Source organism: Protopterus annectens, chromosome 10.part0 (assembly GCF_019279795.1).
Source record: "Protopterus annectens isolate FY-2018-M chromosome 10.part0, PAN1.0, whole genome shotgun sequence".
Lineage (NCBI taxonomy): Eukaryota > Metazoa > Chordata > Ceratodontiformes > Protopteridae > Protopterus > Protopterus annectens.
The window spans coordinates 375,099,136-375,117,892 of NC_056744.1; the positions used below are offsets into that span (position 1 = coordinate 375,099,136).

At 40.6% G+C, this 18,757-nt stretch overlaps 1 protein-coding gene across 1 annotated transcript in view; it reads right to left on the reverse strand.

Moving 5' to 3' along the window:
• DHX9 (DExH-box helicase 9) overlaps positions 1-15,940 on the reverse strand; it is a 1,660,482-nt gene extending 1,644,542 nt beyond the window's left edge. The window contains exon 1 of the mRNA XM_044086769.1: positions 15,845-15,940. The gene's annotated coding sequence lies outside the window, so the exon portion shown is untranslated. The remainder of the gene's footprint in view (positions 1-15,844) is intronic.
• Between the last annotated feature and the right edge of the window lie 2,817 nt (positions 15,941-18,757).

Genomic DNA, 18,757 nt, shown 5'->3' on the forward strand with positions numbered 1-18,757 from the left:
TAATGATTCTTTCCATAGCTTTGCAGACAAGGCTGGTTAAGCTTATGGGGCGGTAGTTCCCAGGGTCTGTAGAGGTATCCCCTTTGTGGAGTGGGACCACTGTTGCTGTACGCCAGTGTTCAGGTACATATCCTGTAGTAAGGCTAAGGTTTAATAGCATTTTTATGTGCGGGTTTAGCTCTTCTTGGAGTTCACGTAGCACGCAACCCGGGATACCGTCAGGTCCCATTGATTATAGGTTCATACTAGGCTATCTGCCCGAGGGCATTTATAAGCCTAGCCCATAGTTTTGTGGCTTACGCCACCCCTTAGTTTGGAGAAACTATGCCCATTATTTAGCTGTGCCTCTGTCGAGCAGTGACACTGAGGTAACCCCTGGGGTGTATCTGCGATCTCCTATCCATTGGTCAAGATTCCTCTTGAACAAGGCCAGCGAGGTGCTCTGCCTCACATAAACCAGGATTTTGTTCCACAGCATAGGAAGTCTTTGGGTGATGAATCTATCCCTCCAGCACGTCCTATTAATAACCGTATCGAGGTTTAAGTCACCCGCCCTTGTGGCTCTGAGGGATCTAGATTTTTTGAGATGAAGCATATTCATCAAATCTGGGTTTGACATGGCCTTGTATGTCAGGCATAGGTCACCTCTGAGCAAGCGGTACGCAACTGAATATAACTGGAGTTCTTTCAGTCGTGCAGCATAAGACAGATTTTTGAGACCCTTTATCCTTTTGGTGAGGAACTTTTGTGGCCTCTCCAGCTGCTGCAAGTGTCGGGTCAGATACATTCCGAATGATGCTGTGTTTTTAGCTTTGCTGAGGGCAGCTCTCACCTGGACATCTGAGATGACAGGGAGATTACATTCAGCTGTGTTAAGTATTTCTTCTTTTGGGGGTGAGGGAGGAGAGAAATTTGCACTGAACCCGTCAGCCAGAATGTTGGCAATATCTGTGGGTTCAGTGTATTTTTTGTTGTTGTGAACTAACTGAGCTTATCTGAGGGTTTCCGCCCAGGTTTCTAACACAGCTGAAGGCGGCTTTGTGGTTATCTTTAGTGTCCTTAGCGATTTTCTCTCAAAGTTGGCCTTGGATGTTTTTATGAGAGAATGTAGTTTTCTGCTAGTGTTGATCAGAGATGTCTTCCCTTTATGGGATTTTGCTCTGTCGTGCAGTAGCTTCCTTCTTTTGTTAGACAATTTGTTTATGGCTGAGGTCCACCAGACAGGACGCTTGCCTTTGGTGGAGAGGGACTTGGATTTATTTGAGATTGCATGATCCATGCATTCTTGGAGATGTCCATAGAAAGCATATGTGAAGGATTCGGCATTGTGGGATGTGGTATCCACTGGCCCAGTGGGCTTAAAGGATACCATCTCAGTCTTAAGAAGAGTGAAGTCTGCTTTTGAGAAGTTTTTCACGGTGGTCTTTTGTGCTGGGGGTGGAGGTAAGATATGTATATCCAGGGTGATTAGTTTGTGATCAGATCTCGCTAGTGAGGGGTATACCTCTGGTGTGGAGCATTTTGTCCCCATGTTTGTGATTATCAGGTCTAGTATATTATCTCCCCTAGTGGGAGAGGTGACTAGTTGTTCCAGTGTATTTGAATTTATGAATTCCAGGAACCTTTGGGCTAGGGTGTTAGGGCTAGAATAATGTACCCAATCTGTGTTAGTGTAGTTGAAGTCTCCCAGTATGATGGTATTTTGTGATACATTCATATCCTCCGATATCTTCAGGAAGGCTGAGTGGGTTTCCTGACATTGGGAGGGTGGTCTTTAACATGCTACCACTTGTATAGCAGTTTTGCCTATGGTTAGTTGCACCTGTATGGTCTCCGATGCTATATAGACGTCTATATAGAGATATAGACGTTTATATAGAAATGTAGACGTCTATATAGACATATATATATATATATATATATATATATATATATATATATATATATATATATATATATATATATATATATATATACACACACACTTATATTATATTATATTATATTTATATATATGGGTCTACCTGACAACACAGACACATCACAACACCGACAACGAAATCACCGACACCACATAACCGACAGTTCACAAACACGAAACCTCACATGCCCGACACACCATAATACCGACAATCAACAAACAAAACAAATCCCTGCGCACACACAACACAAGCACACCAAAATCCTTACAAACCCACACTAAACCTCACATACATAACTATCTACAACCTTAACCCAAACCCTAACCCTAAGGTCCATCACTATCGCAAACTCACCTAACCCGCGCACTAACCCTAACTCACTTAACCCACCCCTATCCCTACAGACAGTCAATATCGCACACTTACCTTACTCGCACCATAACGTCCGTCACTACCGCATACTTAGACAGCCTTTTCCCATGTCGGCGTTCTCAGCGTCGGTCTTCTGACATTTGTGTTCTCATTGTCGGCGTTCTAAGCTGTCGACGTTGTCAGGTATACACACACACACACACACACACTATATATATAAAAATAAATAGTGTAGGTGTGTGTGTGTGTATATATATATATATATATATATATATATATATATATATATATATATATATATATATATATAAACATAATATTGTGTGTGTGTGTGTGTGTATATATATATATATATATATATATATATATATATATATATATATATATATATATATATAAAATAAACATATAAATATAATGTAATTAAACAAATATATATATAAAAATTATAATAAAAAAAGAAGAAATACGGAATGAAGCAAGTTCTGGTGATGGTCTGCAGCCAGCGTTGGCAAAAGAGAGCCAGGGCCTGTGGTGCAGAGAGAGAAACAACACGATCGTTTCTGGAGAAAAAGGATTGGAATTGCTCCTCAAGAACACTGATAAGGTTTGTCTGGAGAGGGGGTCCCTGAAGCCGGATTATGGCGACCCCTTCTGTCTGAGTAATGGTATCTTTGTCCTTGGGGGTATCATCGCCACGAGGGGCATGACAGGACTAAGATTGTGTCCCAATTTTCCACTCCTGCGATTCTTGAAGGATGTACACCTACAGCAAACAGTGTTCCGTCTAGTTAGCACCCATGTCCTTTGCTCTGGAACAGAAAAGGGATGATGCTTTAATGGAGGTATTCAAAAGAAGAACAGGAGGAGTCTGCAAAGTCACAAATGCGCACACCGGCATTGATGTGTCATGACAAAGCCTGAATCCACGCCCCAGCCACTCCGATCGGATGTGGGTTCAATCTCATGAGTGGGTTCGGTATCGATTCCAGTGTTGCGAACAGCTTAGTCCACTTTTCTCTGACCTCGTCAGACAACAGTCCCGTGAGTGATCCAGATAGCTCCTTTATTAGGTCCCTCTGGAGCCTAGTGACAACTGCCAAATAGTTCATTTATCGTACAGTAAACATCTGTGAAGGAAAGCCTACTTTAGTAGTCCACTTGTCTCTGACCTCGTCAGACAACAGTCCCGCGAGTGATCCAGATAGCTCCTTTAGGTCCCTCTGGAGCCTAGTGACAACTGCCAAATAGTTCATTTATCGTACAGTAAACATCTGTGAAGGAAAGCCTACTTTCCCAGTCTGGCTACCACTCAGGACTCCCTGTTGGGTGGATGAACAATGAGATTTTCATTCAGCCACGTCCTTCGTGGCCACTGGTTTCTAACCACCCGCTGCGTCCAGGTTGAGGATTACTCCAAAGAAGGTGAGAGGAGGACCCTCCCCAAGAACATAATCTGCGTCTTCCACCAAGGACTCCCCGTACAGAGATTAGAAAGGTTCTGTGGCTCAGCCCGAAGTGCCCGTTCTCTAATCCACAGAATGAGGGGGGGGTAGGCTCCGCAAGGACAGTGGACTGAGGTATATCGGTGCCAAGGTAATGGATGCCGAAGTGTGCCATAGCAGGAGAGTTCAGATCTGAATGGATCTTGGAAGGAGTGGATAACTTCCTGGCTCCTAAAAGCTGGTCCACAGGGCAGACCACATGTTGTGGAAGGGAAATCAAGGGCAGGGGGGTCTCATGTCCTGTATACATGACCTAGGGACGAGTCTATAGAAGGATAAGCGGGTCCATGTTGTCAAGATGGATGGTACCGAAGTTTCTAGCTTTAAAAGTGGTGTTAAAACAATGCTTGGTGCTGAGGGGACTCAAGCTGGGGTAGCTACTGGAACAAACTGGTAAAAGAATCGATAAATCGGGTCCACAGGTTGTGCCTGTGCCGGAGTTGGCAATGACAAAGTTTTCAACATGCTCGGAGCCAAGAGATAAGACTAGAGGAGAGTATTGGAATCAAAATTGGATGGAGCTCGATCGGTTCCAAAGGCTGTTATCTGTGCCAAAATTGGCAAGGTGACGGGGGAGACCCGAAGCTGGCAATAGATCCAAAGGCTTCAACATGTTTGGTGTCAAGGTGGCTATTGGAACCAAATGTTAGCGAGCTGAATGATCAGTTCCAAAGGTTGCATCTGTGCCTTAGCTGGAAATGGTTCCAAAGATCTCAACATGTTCAATGCAACATGTTCAATGCCGAGGGAGAGACTCTGAGCCGAGGTAGCTACTGGAACCAAAGTGATAGCAAGTTGGACGATTGGTTTCAAGTGTTATACCTGTGCCAAAGCCTGCAATGGTTCCGAAGGTTAACATGCTCAGAGCCGAGGCAGCTACTGGAACCAAGATGGTAGTATGTTGGATGATCGATTCCAAGGGCTATAGCTGTGCTGAAGCTGTCCATGGTTCAAAAGGTTTCAATTTACTCTGTCGCAAGACTCGGAGCAGATGTATATATACTAGAACCAACGATCTGTCCTTATCACTCGATGGTGAAGAGAGTCTCAGTGGAACCCCTTCGCTTTTAATAGGAGTGGTTGAGCCCTCCATAATAGAAAAAAGGAAGACCTTAGTACTCCTTTCAGGATTTCATACACACGAAAAGGGTGCTGGTTGGGAAAAAAAAAAAAATCACAGACAGATGTCGCACCGGAGGAGAGAGATGCGACCCACCCCAACAGTACACATATGGATTAGCTAATTTATATAAAAGTACAGTTTAAATCCTGACATTACTTTTTTTTTTTTTTTGGACATCCTGACAGGAAAATATTACAAGAAAAAGAACAAGCCCAAGAAAGAAAAACAGCCAAGTATCCCTTGGAATCCACTTTTATTATTGTTGAGTTAAAAGTAAAACGGAAGAGTGAAACAACTCAGGAAAAAGGGCCGTACCAACTATGGTTCTCTAGAAGATACTGATAGCAAATGTAAGTGGGTAGAATAGCTAATCGAAGGAGAGAGAAAATATCAAAAATCCATTGATTATAGCACTAGATTTTAAATAAAAATGTACTTAGCTGCGAGCTCTTCTGAAACGCGGCTTTACTGCTGCACGGCAAACAAGATCAGAGGCAATGGAGAGGGGCATTCTGGGTAGAGACTTAGCTTGAGAGTTTTTTGGCTAAAGCGAGCTTGCTTGCTACAAGGCTGACTCGGTTCTGAGGACAGAACCGATAACCCATCAGTGACGAATGAAGATTAACATCAGATCAGAAGATAATTAAAGTAAGTTTTAGAGACTAAAGGGAATGGCCTTCCCAGCTGATCTCTCAGTGGTCAGTACAAGCTGATGAGATGACACTGGGAGGGGTTTCCAAAAATCAGACTTACAGTAGGGGCAGGCAACTCAAAAGCCATCAAGTTTAAAAGCATGACCTGGTGGGTGGGAAAATTCAAATGCCGACAGATATCAGCAATAATCAAGCAGGGATCATCAATCAAATAAGCAGTACAAATAAAGGACGTCACTAAATATCTATAGGTTCATAGGTAGGTACTAGGCTAACGGCCCAAGGGCCTACGTAAGCCTAGCCAGCAAGGTACCATAGCTTACGCCACCCAAGAAAGTTATTTTCCTGTGCCATAGTTAAATAAAGAATGCTATTCCTCCCACTACTTTGAGGTTATTCACTGTTGGCAAAATAATTACCCCAGTGGAGGAAAAAAAAAATAATTGCCAAACCTTCAATCTAAAATCAAACGCAGGAGATCAGCATGTCAAACAAGCATTACCAAATAACCGTATACAAGTTCATAGGTTCATACTGGGTTGGCTGCCCTTGCTGGTCATTTTAAGCCTGGCTTTTTCCTCAGAGATGTAGGAATCTGTGTAGTTACTCAGACAAGGTTTAAGCCAGGGACAGCATCCCAGAAAAGCAGGGCTATAATGCCTTCCACACATTTCGGCCAGTTGCTATATTAAAAAAGGTACAAATGGCAAAGCTCTCTCAATTTACATCAAAAACTTTTCTCCACGTTAAAGTCACGATAAGGAAAGTCATACTCCATAATTTTTTGAGCTACAGGTCCCTCTCTCTGACCCAGGAAATCCATACCACTTACTTAAATGAACTCGAGTCACTTTCCATTCAACCTAACACTACATACTGAACTTTGCTGTCATGTATACCCTACACAAGCTAGTCCTTACACCCACCAGGAGCAGAAACATCCTTGGACTTGATCCTCACTAGTCCCCCCTCATAAATGTAATGCCCTGGCCAAATCAGACCATAAAGTGGACTCCTTCAAAATAAAATTAAAACCAGAGACAACAGGTAAACTTGGAATGTATAGGAATTATTCCAAGGCAAACTTTCAACCATCAGACAACACCCTGGCAAAGTTTCAAGCCCCTCGTAACCAGGGAACACCGCTGCCCACACAGCTTCACAAAACCCTTTTATAATCACGTACACAACTGCACAGAAGCAGCAGTACCTGAAATAAGGACAGGACACAAAAAAACCCTACATCACATACTGACTTTGTGCATCCCATCTCTACATAAATGCTAGTCACCACTGCAGTACCAAGGTTCTGTGCTAGGGCCACTCCTTTTTGGTGGCTACTTCTCTGTAACCAGGGGCAAGCCCCCCTGCATCCCCCCACTCCTCGCTACTTAAATATACCAACGCAGAGATCACACTTCAGTATGATACAGTGTGGAAACGGACAATTTCCATTTCCTACACTGTAGCTCGATCGCAGAGTTGGTATATTTAAACAGCGGGGGAGGGGTGTGTGCAGGGGGGCTTGTCACAGTCTAAAACTCAATTGCACAATACTATCTTTTGGAAAAACAACCACTCCTGGAAATTATTGTAGTGATGATACACCCCTAAGAATTAACCCTGTGGTTAGGGACTTTGGAAATTCATGTAGAAAGTGAATTGGCCTTTTGCCTTTATACGTCTATTGTAAAGGCAGCATTTTGTGCTGCGCAACTTACAAATAAAAGGTATGACACCTAGGTCCAAAGAGGTTACATTTCCATTGTACCCTCATTAGATCAATCACTAAGTACGATACCCCTCAGAATGTACCTGACCAGGCATCTAGAGTTGGCTACAACGGGAGAGTCCAGAGAACCCACCCACAAAAAAAAAAAAAAAAAATACATAGCACAAACATGTCGTACACAGACTGCCGCAAGGCCTTATACTTGTACAATGTCTCCTACAAACTGCCGAGGTGATCTATGCCTGACTTTTAAGCATCAGCTGATCCAGCCATTATGGACTTGTTGCACATCTACAAAACAGCATTAAAAACACCTGATCCAGGAACTAACCTTGTCTGCAACATGTTGAAGGGACAAGTATATACATCTTAGAGACTACCCCTTGTTTGAGACTGGCTTCCCATCCACGTGAAGCAGAGCTCCTCCCTGCACTTATTAAAGTGCAACTTGAATCAATGTATGGTGAATCATAACTTACCCCAAATCTGCCACCTATGCCCCTATTAGAGGAGAAGCTTGTAAATCCATGACCACCCATACCCACGCTATACTCCTCAATAAATCTGAGTAGTATGAAAACCTGTTAAATGAAAGCATGACTAGCTTAAAATGGCCATTTAGGATAATAATTACCTACGAACTTGAGAATTGCCACTGGACACCAACATTCAACCCGGCTTCAAAGATTGCATTAAAGTGCATATTACGAGTCTGCTTGCATTAAGCAAGCAAAAATGCTATTACATCACTAGAAGTCTACAACAGATCTTAAAAAGGTGCATGAGCAGCATTCTAAAGCATTACAATCAATGTACAAGTAAATACCTCAATGAACAATGTGCAAAAACTCTGCAAGCCAACTCCATTTTGAAAAAGTTAAAGTTATTACTACTTCGGAAGTCCCCTTTGCTTTTAAAACGGGTTTAACAGAAACTACCCAGTTTAATACAGAGCCCTTATCAACTCTAAATTTCAAAATCATATAATTCACTGTTCCGTTTTCTAAATCACCTAACCCAATATTCATTCCTACAGTCTCCACCACCATAAACTTAAACCCATGTGACATGCCACTATCCAACACATATCTGATAAGTGCGCTTGTGGTATTCTGTTATAATGCAATAAAGATGTTCCCTAACCCGCTCCCTCAGTGTCTGGTTAGTTTTGCCAATATACAAATGCCGACAGCAATCACACACTGTGCCAGATAAATCAAATCCCTTGTGGCTTTAACCTTAAACGTAAAGACTCTAGATGTGTTGTGATGAATAACACTTGTTTTGTGTGAACTACCTACAGAAGCGCAGCGTAGCTATGGGCACTTGCTGTGCCAATAGCTACACCAATGCTGTCCTTCAACAATGGCAATTAGACCAGGTGTTTGGCTTTGAGTTATTACAGGAGAATGTTAAGTTTCCCCGCCGCTTCGTGAATGACGTGTTCATCATTTGGAGCAGTACTGTGGAGTGTCTTGATGTTTTTATTCAACTATTGCACGAGACCAAGGATTTCTTGACATTTGCCTTTATTCTGATACTGGGATTGAATATTTGGATGTTTTTGTAAGGAAATTACCCGACCTCTCCATTGCCGCTAGTCTTTATAGAAAAGACGGTTATAGGAACTCCCTATGAAGAGCATGCATCACAGATGTATTTTTACTAATGTAGTTAAAGGGCAAGGTATGCATGCTTCATGATTAAATGGGGAAGATAGCTAGAGAGCTAATTTGGACAGGTTGAGTGCGAATTTAAGGGATCAAGGTTACAGGCATGAGGAAACAACCTATTCTAGCTCCGATGGATGCATTAAAGGGATGGGAAGGGCTAGATTGAATCCAGGTAGTAATAAACAAGAGTAAGGACTAATGTGGTGAACGTTCCTATGTTCCACACTAGCAATGTAGAGATGGTTAAGATGGCGCTAAAACACTGGCCACTCTTTATTAACCGAAGAGAAAAATTAGGCGAGTGGTTGGTGATGCACCACATTTTAGTTTTAAAAACTGTAAATCCATGAAAAGGATGCTTTGTTATCCAGAGAAGGGAAATAAGTGTGGGGAGGTTGTAGGGACGTTTCCATGTAATCACTGTAGTTATTGTCAGTACATCAGAAATTATACCATTATTCATCCTGACACATGCAGTGTCTTTCAGTTTAAGGTTAAAGTGGAGTGTGCCACAAGGGATTTAGTTTATCTGGCAGTGTGATTGCCGTCAGCATTTTTATATTGGTAAAACTAACCAGATGCTGAGGGAGTGGGTTAGGGAACATCTTTATTGCATAAGAACACAGAATACCACAAGCGCACTTACCAGATGTGTTGGATAGTGGCATGCCACATGAGTTTAAGTTTATGGTGGGGGAGACTATAGGAATTAATATTAGGTTATGCGATTTATAAAATGGAACAGTGAATTACGTTGGATTTTGTAATTCAGAGCTGATAAGGGCTCTGGATTAAAACGGGGTTTCTGTTAAACATGTTTTAAAGCAAAGGAGACTTCCGAAATAATAAATTTAATTATATTAAAAAAAAAAAAAAAAAAAAAGAAGTTAGCCTGCAGAGTTTTTGCACATTGAGGAATTTACTCATACATTAAATTATAATGCTTTAGAATGCTGCACATGTACCTTCAAGATCTGCTGTAGACTTCTACTGATGTAATAGTGTTTTTGCATGCTTAATGCAAGCAGACTTTTTTAAAGGATATCCTATTTTAATTGTGCAGTAAAAGTTTTTATTGGTGGGGATTGATTAATATAGCATACATATGCATATGTATTGTTTTTTTTTTTCTGTATGTATGGTCTGAGGAAGCCACCAGTTGAGAAAACGCTTACCTGTTTTTAATTAAGTTACGTTTGATCATACGACAGCTATGCTTCGTACGACCGGTTTTCTCTTTAATTATACTTCTTTTATAGTTAAACACCGCAGTCTTCAGACATGGGAGAAATGTAGCATTTAACTTTTCACCAGTTTCTACTAAATCTTTTTTTTAAATGAACCACATCTATAAACAAAAAAAAAAAAAACTTACTGCTGATCCTGAAACTGTGAAATATGTTTGTTGAATTGTTCTTATTTTAAACATCTGATGCATTGCTAGCTTACAGCTGCATAAGCCACCCTCACTGGGTTGCATGTATAATGTTCTTTAACTGTTGTATCCTCATTAATCTTTCTTTTCTTACAGACTTCCCTCATAATATCTTGTACTAACATTTCTGAATAATCCCTCGATATAAACATGTTTTAACTTGAGGCTTTCAACTTGAAATTGTTCTTCCGACACCATCTGGGCCCACCCTTTGAGTGTGGGTAATAAGGAAATGATGGTGAATGACTTCTCCAAACATTTTGTTAACTACTTACACTGGTGCCCATTCAGATACAAGTCCTAACATAAGTTAGTCAATTCTCAGGAAATGGTATAGCAAGCCAAGCAGAACACTAGATGTACCACAAAGTAAAATTTAGAACATTCCCCAGGAGAGCTGGTCGTAAGCCTTATTAGGATTATGCAGCAGGGAGTGGTTCATGAACTGGAGAGCAAACAGGGTGGTCTAAGGGAAGGCTTTTTACCCAAAAAAATGGACAATATCACAACAGATGAAACTGCAGAAAAGATCTGGTGTTGAGAGACAGATTAAAACAGACAAATGTAGTAAATGGGGTGATTAAGAGCAATCCATATTTTGTAACAGAAGTAGAACAAACTACGGTGATTCTAAACTAAAGGTTCTCGCACAGAAATCCAGCATGGCAAAGGAAAAAAAGGCCAAGTAAAATGCTGCTATTAGATCTATGACGAAAACTATAAGGAAGTGTGTGTTGGGGGGGGGGGGGGGTAGTAGTAATAGTAGTATATTAACCTTCCTGTGTCATTTTAGTATTAGTAGATAGTCAAAAAAAACTCAAAAATAGATGCGATAAAGGTTTCACAGAATTACAAAAAAAGATAAAGATGAGTCTTACACAGATCTCAACTAGTAAACTAAAAAATGTAGTACGGAATTGGTTTTAAGATATTGTGACTATTTGGCGAGGATATTTGAACTGGTCATGGAGCATACGTTTTTAGATTATGAGGAAGTCTAATGTCATAATCAGATGAAAGCGTTCAAATAAAGTTCAGTGTTCCCATGCCAGCTGCTGTCTCGTTTACAGTGTTGTGTCTTTCCAGTTAGAAAATGCATACAACTTAAGTCAAATCACGGACAATTGAAACAATCCATATGCTTAACAGCATTTTTCAATGGTAGGGAAATGAAAATGATTTGCACTTGTCTCTGGGAAACTGCAGTGGGAAAAATGTCTCTGTCCTGTTTGCTGCCCAAGGGTCCACGGCAGTAGCAGGGAATATAAAAAAAAAAGTATTTACTTGCTGCAGATATACTTAAATAATTTTGAAACAAAAATATGCATAAACAGCAAAACACCTTTCCTTCACCGGATCGCAGCAAATTCTTGACATGTGTAATGCCCATAACCTTGCATCAGTCCCTGTACTACACTAATGCAGCTTCTCCACATTTACACTGCAAAAAAGCCATACTATGTAACCCTACATTTTGAACTCATTAAATTTTTAAATATTACTGCGTAGAACTACATTGACAAACACAGTATTAAGATTAATTTCTTTTCACCAAATAATCCAAATACATGAAATAATTCAAATGAAAGCTAGAGGAATAAGACACTTTTGCCAAATCTCTGTAGTTCAGGTTCCATGACTTGTTTACAGAAAATAAACGAATAAACACTGCCAATTATTTGTATAAAAGTACCTCTTGAATTCACTTATTGGAAGTAATCTTATCTGGAAATTTACTGCTATACTTGAAAGTATCTGCAATACAGAATGTTGTGTGCTGCAATATAGACTGACGCAGATAACATTTCTGAACATTTTTGAGCAATTTCTAATCAACATGAAAGAAGTAACTTTTATAAATCCAGCTTAAAAGGTGTCTACCCATGAGTGGAATTACATACATTTATATTAAAAGCAATTTAACATTGCCTGTTATGTGTTTTGTCTAATTTAACATTGCCTGTTATGTGTTTTGTCTAATTTTACCTAATTGCGTGTCAGAGCCTACACTACAAATTGTGAAACACATAATAGGACATGTTTGATTTGTAAAGATTTAGTTTAATTCACCACAGAATATTAAAACACACTCAAAGAATAGAGTGGGTTGGAGCAGTGTACATGACGTCCTTAGAAAAGATGCACAGAGACAGCTCAACTGGCTAAATGACAAAAACTACCCAAATGCATCCATCTGAGATAAGCCTAGTGTAGGTCTTAACTAGGTCTATGTAAAAGAGGGATGCAGGATTTTGCCTTCTAAAAAGTATATAAAACACATTCAACTATAATTTTTGTCAATCCATTTTCCCAGATAAAACTGTAAACCGGTAATTGACCCTGTGGCGCTTTGACTTGCTTAATTTGTTCTGAATTTTCTTCCTCCTTGATTAGATCTGACAAAAAATAAAGGGGGAAGGCAGGAGAAAAAAGTTTCTTTATCTTGGTATGTTTTGTTACTATCTTCTCTAGTGATTTTATTTTTAGATGTAGTTCTGAACACCCCCCCCCAACACAAGTACTTGCTTTCCTCTAACTTCTTTTGTGTTTTAGACTCAGTGTGAAAAAATATACACAGTTTCTTCTATGCATTAAGAACCCCGAACCTGTTATCTTCAACTACTCTCTTTTTTTTGTTGGGACTGCTACCTTCATTTGGCATGGGGGGGGGGGTGCACTCAACATAGTCCAGCCCTGTGATAGCAGTATTGCCATCTTCAAAAGGGTTTTGTAAAGCCCCCTCCCCGGCATTAGTGGCCATTCAAGTAGTTAGCAACAGACTTGGACATACAGGTCCATTAAACATTCTTTCTACGAGACAAAACAAAATGTATAAATCAGAGTGTCCTGAAAATTTTCCCAGGAAAAAAACACACACACAACATGTGAAGGTACTCACTAAAGTCCCTTCTCCACTAGGACCCACCCTCCATTTTTTTTTTTTGGAAACTGCTATTATGTGAAGCCGTTCTCCTTAGGAATCTACTAAAGCAGTTAACTCAATTATATTATCCCAGTCACCAAAACGGAAAAGCTAAAATTATATTTACAATGGCCTTTAAATGGGTTTTCAACATGCATCTGTAAACACTGAAAAATAACAAAACATAAAAGAAATATTACTCTGCCATGAAACAACCTTACCCACAGACATCCATAGACTGGAATCGCAAATGCCTTCTACCCAGCTAAAACAAACTTCTGCACCTGGCAAAAAGAGACAACACTCCAACTTCTGAGATGGTCCAGTTGCACAATGCAATAATTAAGAGCGATTGCCTTCTACCTCAATCCATTTGTAAAATTATAATTCATAATGATCAACATAATTCAGACGTGCTCTTTTTAACCAAGAGCAGGGGGACACACCTTACACAAACATCCCTGACCAGTATCTACAACAGTGACACACTTTGGGCACTGGCTGACCATGTACTTGGGCAGTTACACAGGGGATGAGAATAGGAGGGCACAATGCAATAATTAAGAGCGATTGCCTTTACCTCAATCCATTTGTAAAATTATAATTAATAATGATGAACATAATTCAGACGTGCTCTTTTTAACCAAGAGCAGGGGGGCACGCCTTACACAAACACATCCCTGACCGGTATCTACAACAGTGACACACTTTGGGCACTGGCTGACCATGTACTTGGGCAGTTACACAGGGGATGAGAATAGGAGGATGGAGCACATTTACCTACCTAGGATACATTGGTGAATGCTGACATAAGGACCCCTTTCAGTCACATCTTGCCCAGAGGCAAAAACAATTACACATACATTACCTGACTTTACTTAAACTGGATATTTCAGAGAAAATTACGCAACAAATACAAGAATACCATAAAAACATTCAATAGTGTCCCCTAAAAAAAAAGACAGCATTACAATGTGAATTGTAACCTAACCAAACAACGTGTTGCATAAATGTAGTGTAACAATACACAAGCTCAACAAACTGACAAAATAGGAGACAACAAAGAGGTCTACTTATGGTTATGAGTACAACAATTTAGAGTCTGGACATGTATAGCCATCACCTCTGATTTGTCACATTATAGACAGGAAAATTAGCAGCATATCTGGCTTGGTTGGAAGATCAGAAAACAATGGTATTACAGCAGAAAGTGCTTTCCTAAAAATAGACACACAAAAACACAGTCCATAGCTCTCAACTTTACCTCTCCAAAAATAAAGAGCAGTACCTCTCAAAATATGGAACACTTTCTGACAGCATGCTAAAGTGCATCTGAGCAGCTCACAGAACGATTAAATTATTATTTTATACTCAATGTGATTCAGCCCATTACGTACCAAGGATCATGGATAAAAACACAAACACTGAGTGCGTGGCAGATCCTTCCAATGTGGAACTGCGAGTAACACCAACTCACTTGATAGGCAAGAAGCCCATACATCTATTAGCACCATATCTATAAAAACTGTACAGATTTTTACCTCATATTTCTGGCCCGTTTTTCATAAAATTGTGTTTTTTTTCTGGCAAATTAGTACCCAATCATTAAAAACTGAAGTTAGAAAATAGTGCGTTTCAGACTTCATACCCTTCCGAAAGTTCATGCAAAAACAAAGCCTGTTATTCTTATCAACTTTCTAATTTTGTAAGAGCGATATTTAAAAATTATCCCTATTTTGTGCCTTTGTTTACTTTTAATACCTTTGTCCAGATTTATTGCTCTAAAATGTTGATAAACTAGCACTAAAAACTAGGTTTGTCCAATGCTGCTGGCAGTCGAATCTGTACAAATTCAGCACTTAGCAATGCAAACACGTTTACTGATGGCTCACTTCCTCGTATCCAAGATGTACTGTAAAAGCACTTCCTGTCAACTCAAAAGACCTTCTAGCTCTCACACGCACCCCCTTCTAAGCACTGGGCCACGAAGTAGCCTGCCTGACTGACAACGGCGATCGATTCAAATCCCATTATTTTGAAGTACCACGCAATTGGTAACGCCACGTAGACATTACGAAAGAAAATTAATACAAGATTACATTTCAACTCTTGCTACAGAAGGACAATTAAGTACCACACCGGCTCACACAGTCAACTTCACTCGCCACACAAATTTAAAAAAGAAAATAGCGATCTTAAGTGACGTTCTCCATAAGCCCAAGCCCCCCACAAGAAAAAAAAAAAACAGTACAGGTGAGTGCTTTATCCAACTACAAGATAAAAAGCGGAAAAGTCAGCTTCAGAGAGTGAAAGAACAATACAACCGTGTGTCCAGTCAAGTCCACACATGAATAGAACAAATGGTATCAAGCGCACGCTGTAGTTTAACACAAATCTTAATGAACATCACGTAACACCTAGTTAAAAACAATAACATGGAAAACCATCTTAACTACAGGGAATATAACATCACAGAAAAGAGCTAAAATTGTAGATTAAAACTTACCACCAACGTCTACACACTACTCGCCATACACAGGCCTCTTGCAAAATGGAGATAACGTCACGTAATCGCTGAGCACTGTGGGATTGTTTGCTTTGGTCTGCGTATGAACTTGGCAAAGTAACTAGTATTATACAAGTACTGTATATTCACTTTGGGTTATTCTATTTCAGAATAGGGAGAATAAGTGTACCGAGAGAGTGCAGTCTGGTAATTAATATATTATCATCGTGCATAGAGGATACTGATGTACCCTGTTTTGATTACCTTGCATTTTAAACACAACTTTTTTCTTTTCTTTTTAACTTGTTATATGTTATTGCATATTCACACACGTAAAATCATTTAAAAAAACATATAAATAGAGAAACAAAATAACTAATAATATGGCCAATAGGACCCCTAACCAAGAAAAGCCGAAAGAAGAAGAAAGGCAATAGCATCTTATAGATTCATGTGTATGTACTAGGCTAACCACCACTGGGACTTCTATAAACCAAGCAAGTGAAATAATTGATATGACTGTAGGATACTGGAATAAACTGGAATGAATCTCTTTGTCTATTAATTACCCAGAACTGTGCTGAACAGGTGCCACTTTCTCCTTTACGGACCAAGTTTTGTACTTTTCACAGTAAAGTCTGCAAACACTGTAGTTTAGTTAAAAATGCTTTGTTGTGTACAGTGGAGGTAGATGTCAACAACATCTGAATACCGTTTCCAGTAACACTGCTGATAAACTGAAACGGTCAGTATAAATTATGTACTCATATCCGAATACTGTTTCCAATAGCAATGATGAATGATGGTAGAAATTCTGTATTTATATCTGAAATAGTTCTCTGCATTGGTATTCTTCAAATTCCTGAATAATAGAGAGGAATGAAGGTCAGTAGGATTAACACAAACTGCAAAAGAGAGTAAAATCCCATGAGTGGAGTAGCTCCCTGGTCAGCCTCAGTAAGAAGCTGAGATCCCTTATAAAATCCTCCAAAGCTAGCTCCGAAAACAAAATCACCACTGATTTTAAGGACAATCACAAAGCATTATATAGCTATGTGAAAAACGTCTCTAAAGCAAATTTCACACGCCTCAAAACCGAGGCGAAATCCTTCAAAGCATCCGGGCCTGTGGAAAATACGGCCCAGACCGCAGAATCTTTTATAAATGCATTCTATGAACACCTTCAGGAATGCATGGATCATGCAATCCCAAATAAAACCAAGACCCAATCCTCCAAAGGCAGACGTCCTGTCTGGTGGACCCCAGCCATAAACAAACTATACAATAGAAGGAGGAAGCTACTACATGATAGAGCAAAATCCCAAAAAGGGAAGGCATCTCTGATCAGTATTAGCAAAAAACTACGGGCACTCATAAAATCGTCTACGGCCAGCTTCGAGAGAAAAATTGCACAGGACACTAAGGATAATCACAAGGCTTTCTTTAGTTATGTTAGGAACCTGGGTGGGAATTCCCAGATACGCTCAGAATTAGTCCAAAATGACAAAAAATACACAGAGCCCACAGACATTGCCAACATCCTAGCTGACAGGTTCAGTGCAAATCCCCCCCTCCCCACCAAAAGGGCAAATATCTATCCCAACAGAGTGCTGCACCCCTGACATCTCAGATGCTCAGGTAAGAGCCGCCCTCTCCAAAGCAAAAAACACAGCATCAATGGGACCAGATGGAGTCCCGGGCTGCGTCCTACATGAACTCCAAGAAGAGCTAAACCCAAACATAAAACTACTGTTCAATCTTAGCCTTACTACAGGATATGTACCCAAAGAGTGGCGTACAGCAACAGTGGTCCCTCTCCACAAAGGTGGTGCCTCAACGGATTCTGGAAACTATCGCCCCATAAGCCTGACCAGCTTGGTCTGCAAAGCTATGGAAAGGATCATCATGGACCTCATAAATAAAGATATTGGGGACCTACAGACACTGGATCCTACCCAGTTTGGCTTTGTTAAGGGCAGATCCTGCCTCTTAAACCTGGTCAATTTCTTTGAAACAGTCACCAAAGCCATTGACGAGGGGAAGGTGGTCCACACAGCCTACCTGGACCTCGCAAAAGCCTTCGATACAATACCCCACTCGGGCATTATAGATAAGCTCACCAGCTTAAATATAAACCCCTATGTCACTAGATGGGTTGCAAACTGGCTGAAGGACAGAACCCACATGGTTAGAATTGCTGGAGCCATGTCAGACTCCAAACCAGTTACAAGTGGCGTCCCACAAGGCTCAGTCCTGGGACCTGTCTTGTTCGGTATATATTTCTCGGCGGTACAGGCCAACACGGAAGGGCTGTGGCTGACCAAGTTCGCAGATGACTGCAAATTGGGCGCCATAATCAACTCTCCAGCCGACACAAGCATCCTCCAAAAGGGCCTCATAGAAACAGACAACTGGTGCCAAAGCCATGGCCTCAAGCTAAACGCCAAAAAGTGTATAGTCATCCCCTTTGCCCACAAATTACCACATAGGTGGTAATCCATTAAGTACAGAAGAAGTCATTAGGGACCTGGGGACCCAAGTTGATAGCAATCTCTCATTTGACAACCACGTGGCCAAAGTGGTTAGAAAAACATTTTATATAGCCCACCTAATCATGAAGGGATTCACATCTAGATCAGGGGAGGTCATCGTGCCTCTTTACTCATCCCTCATCAGGCCCATAATTGAGTACAATGCCCCTTTTGGGATGTACCTTACCAGACACCTGCAGCAACTGGAAAGACCCCAAAAGTACCTCACCAAGAGGATCAAAGGGCTCAAACAGATGACATATGCTGCCCGGTTAAAGAAACTCCAGCTCTACTCAGTGGCATACCGCCTACTCAGAGGCGATCTGTGCCTGACGTATAAAGCCATGTCCAACCCAGAATTAATGGACATGCTGCACCTCAG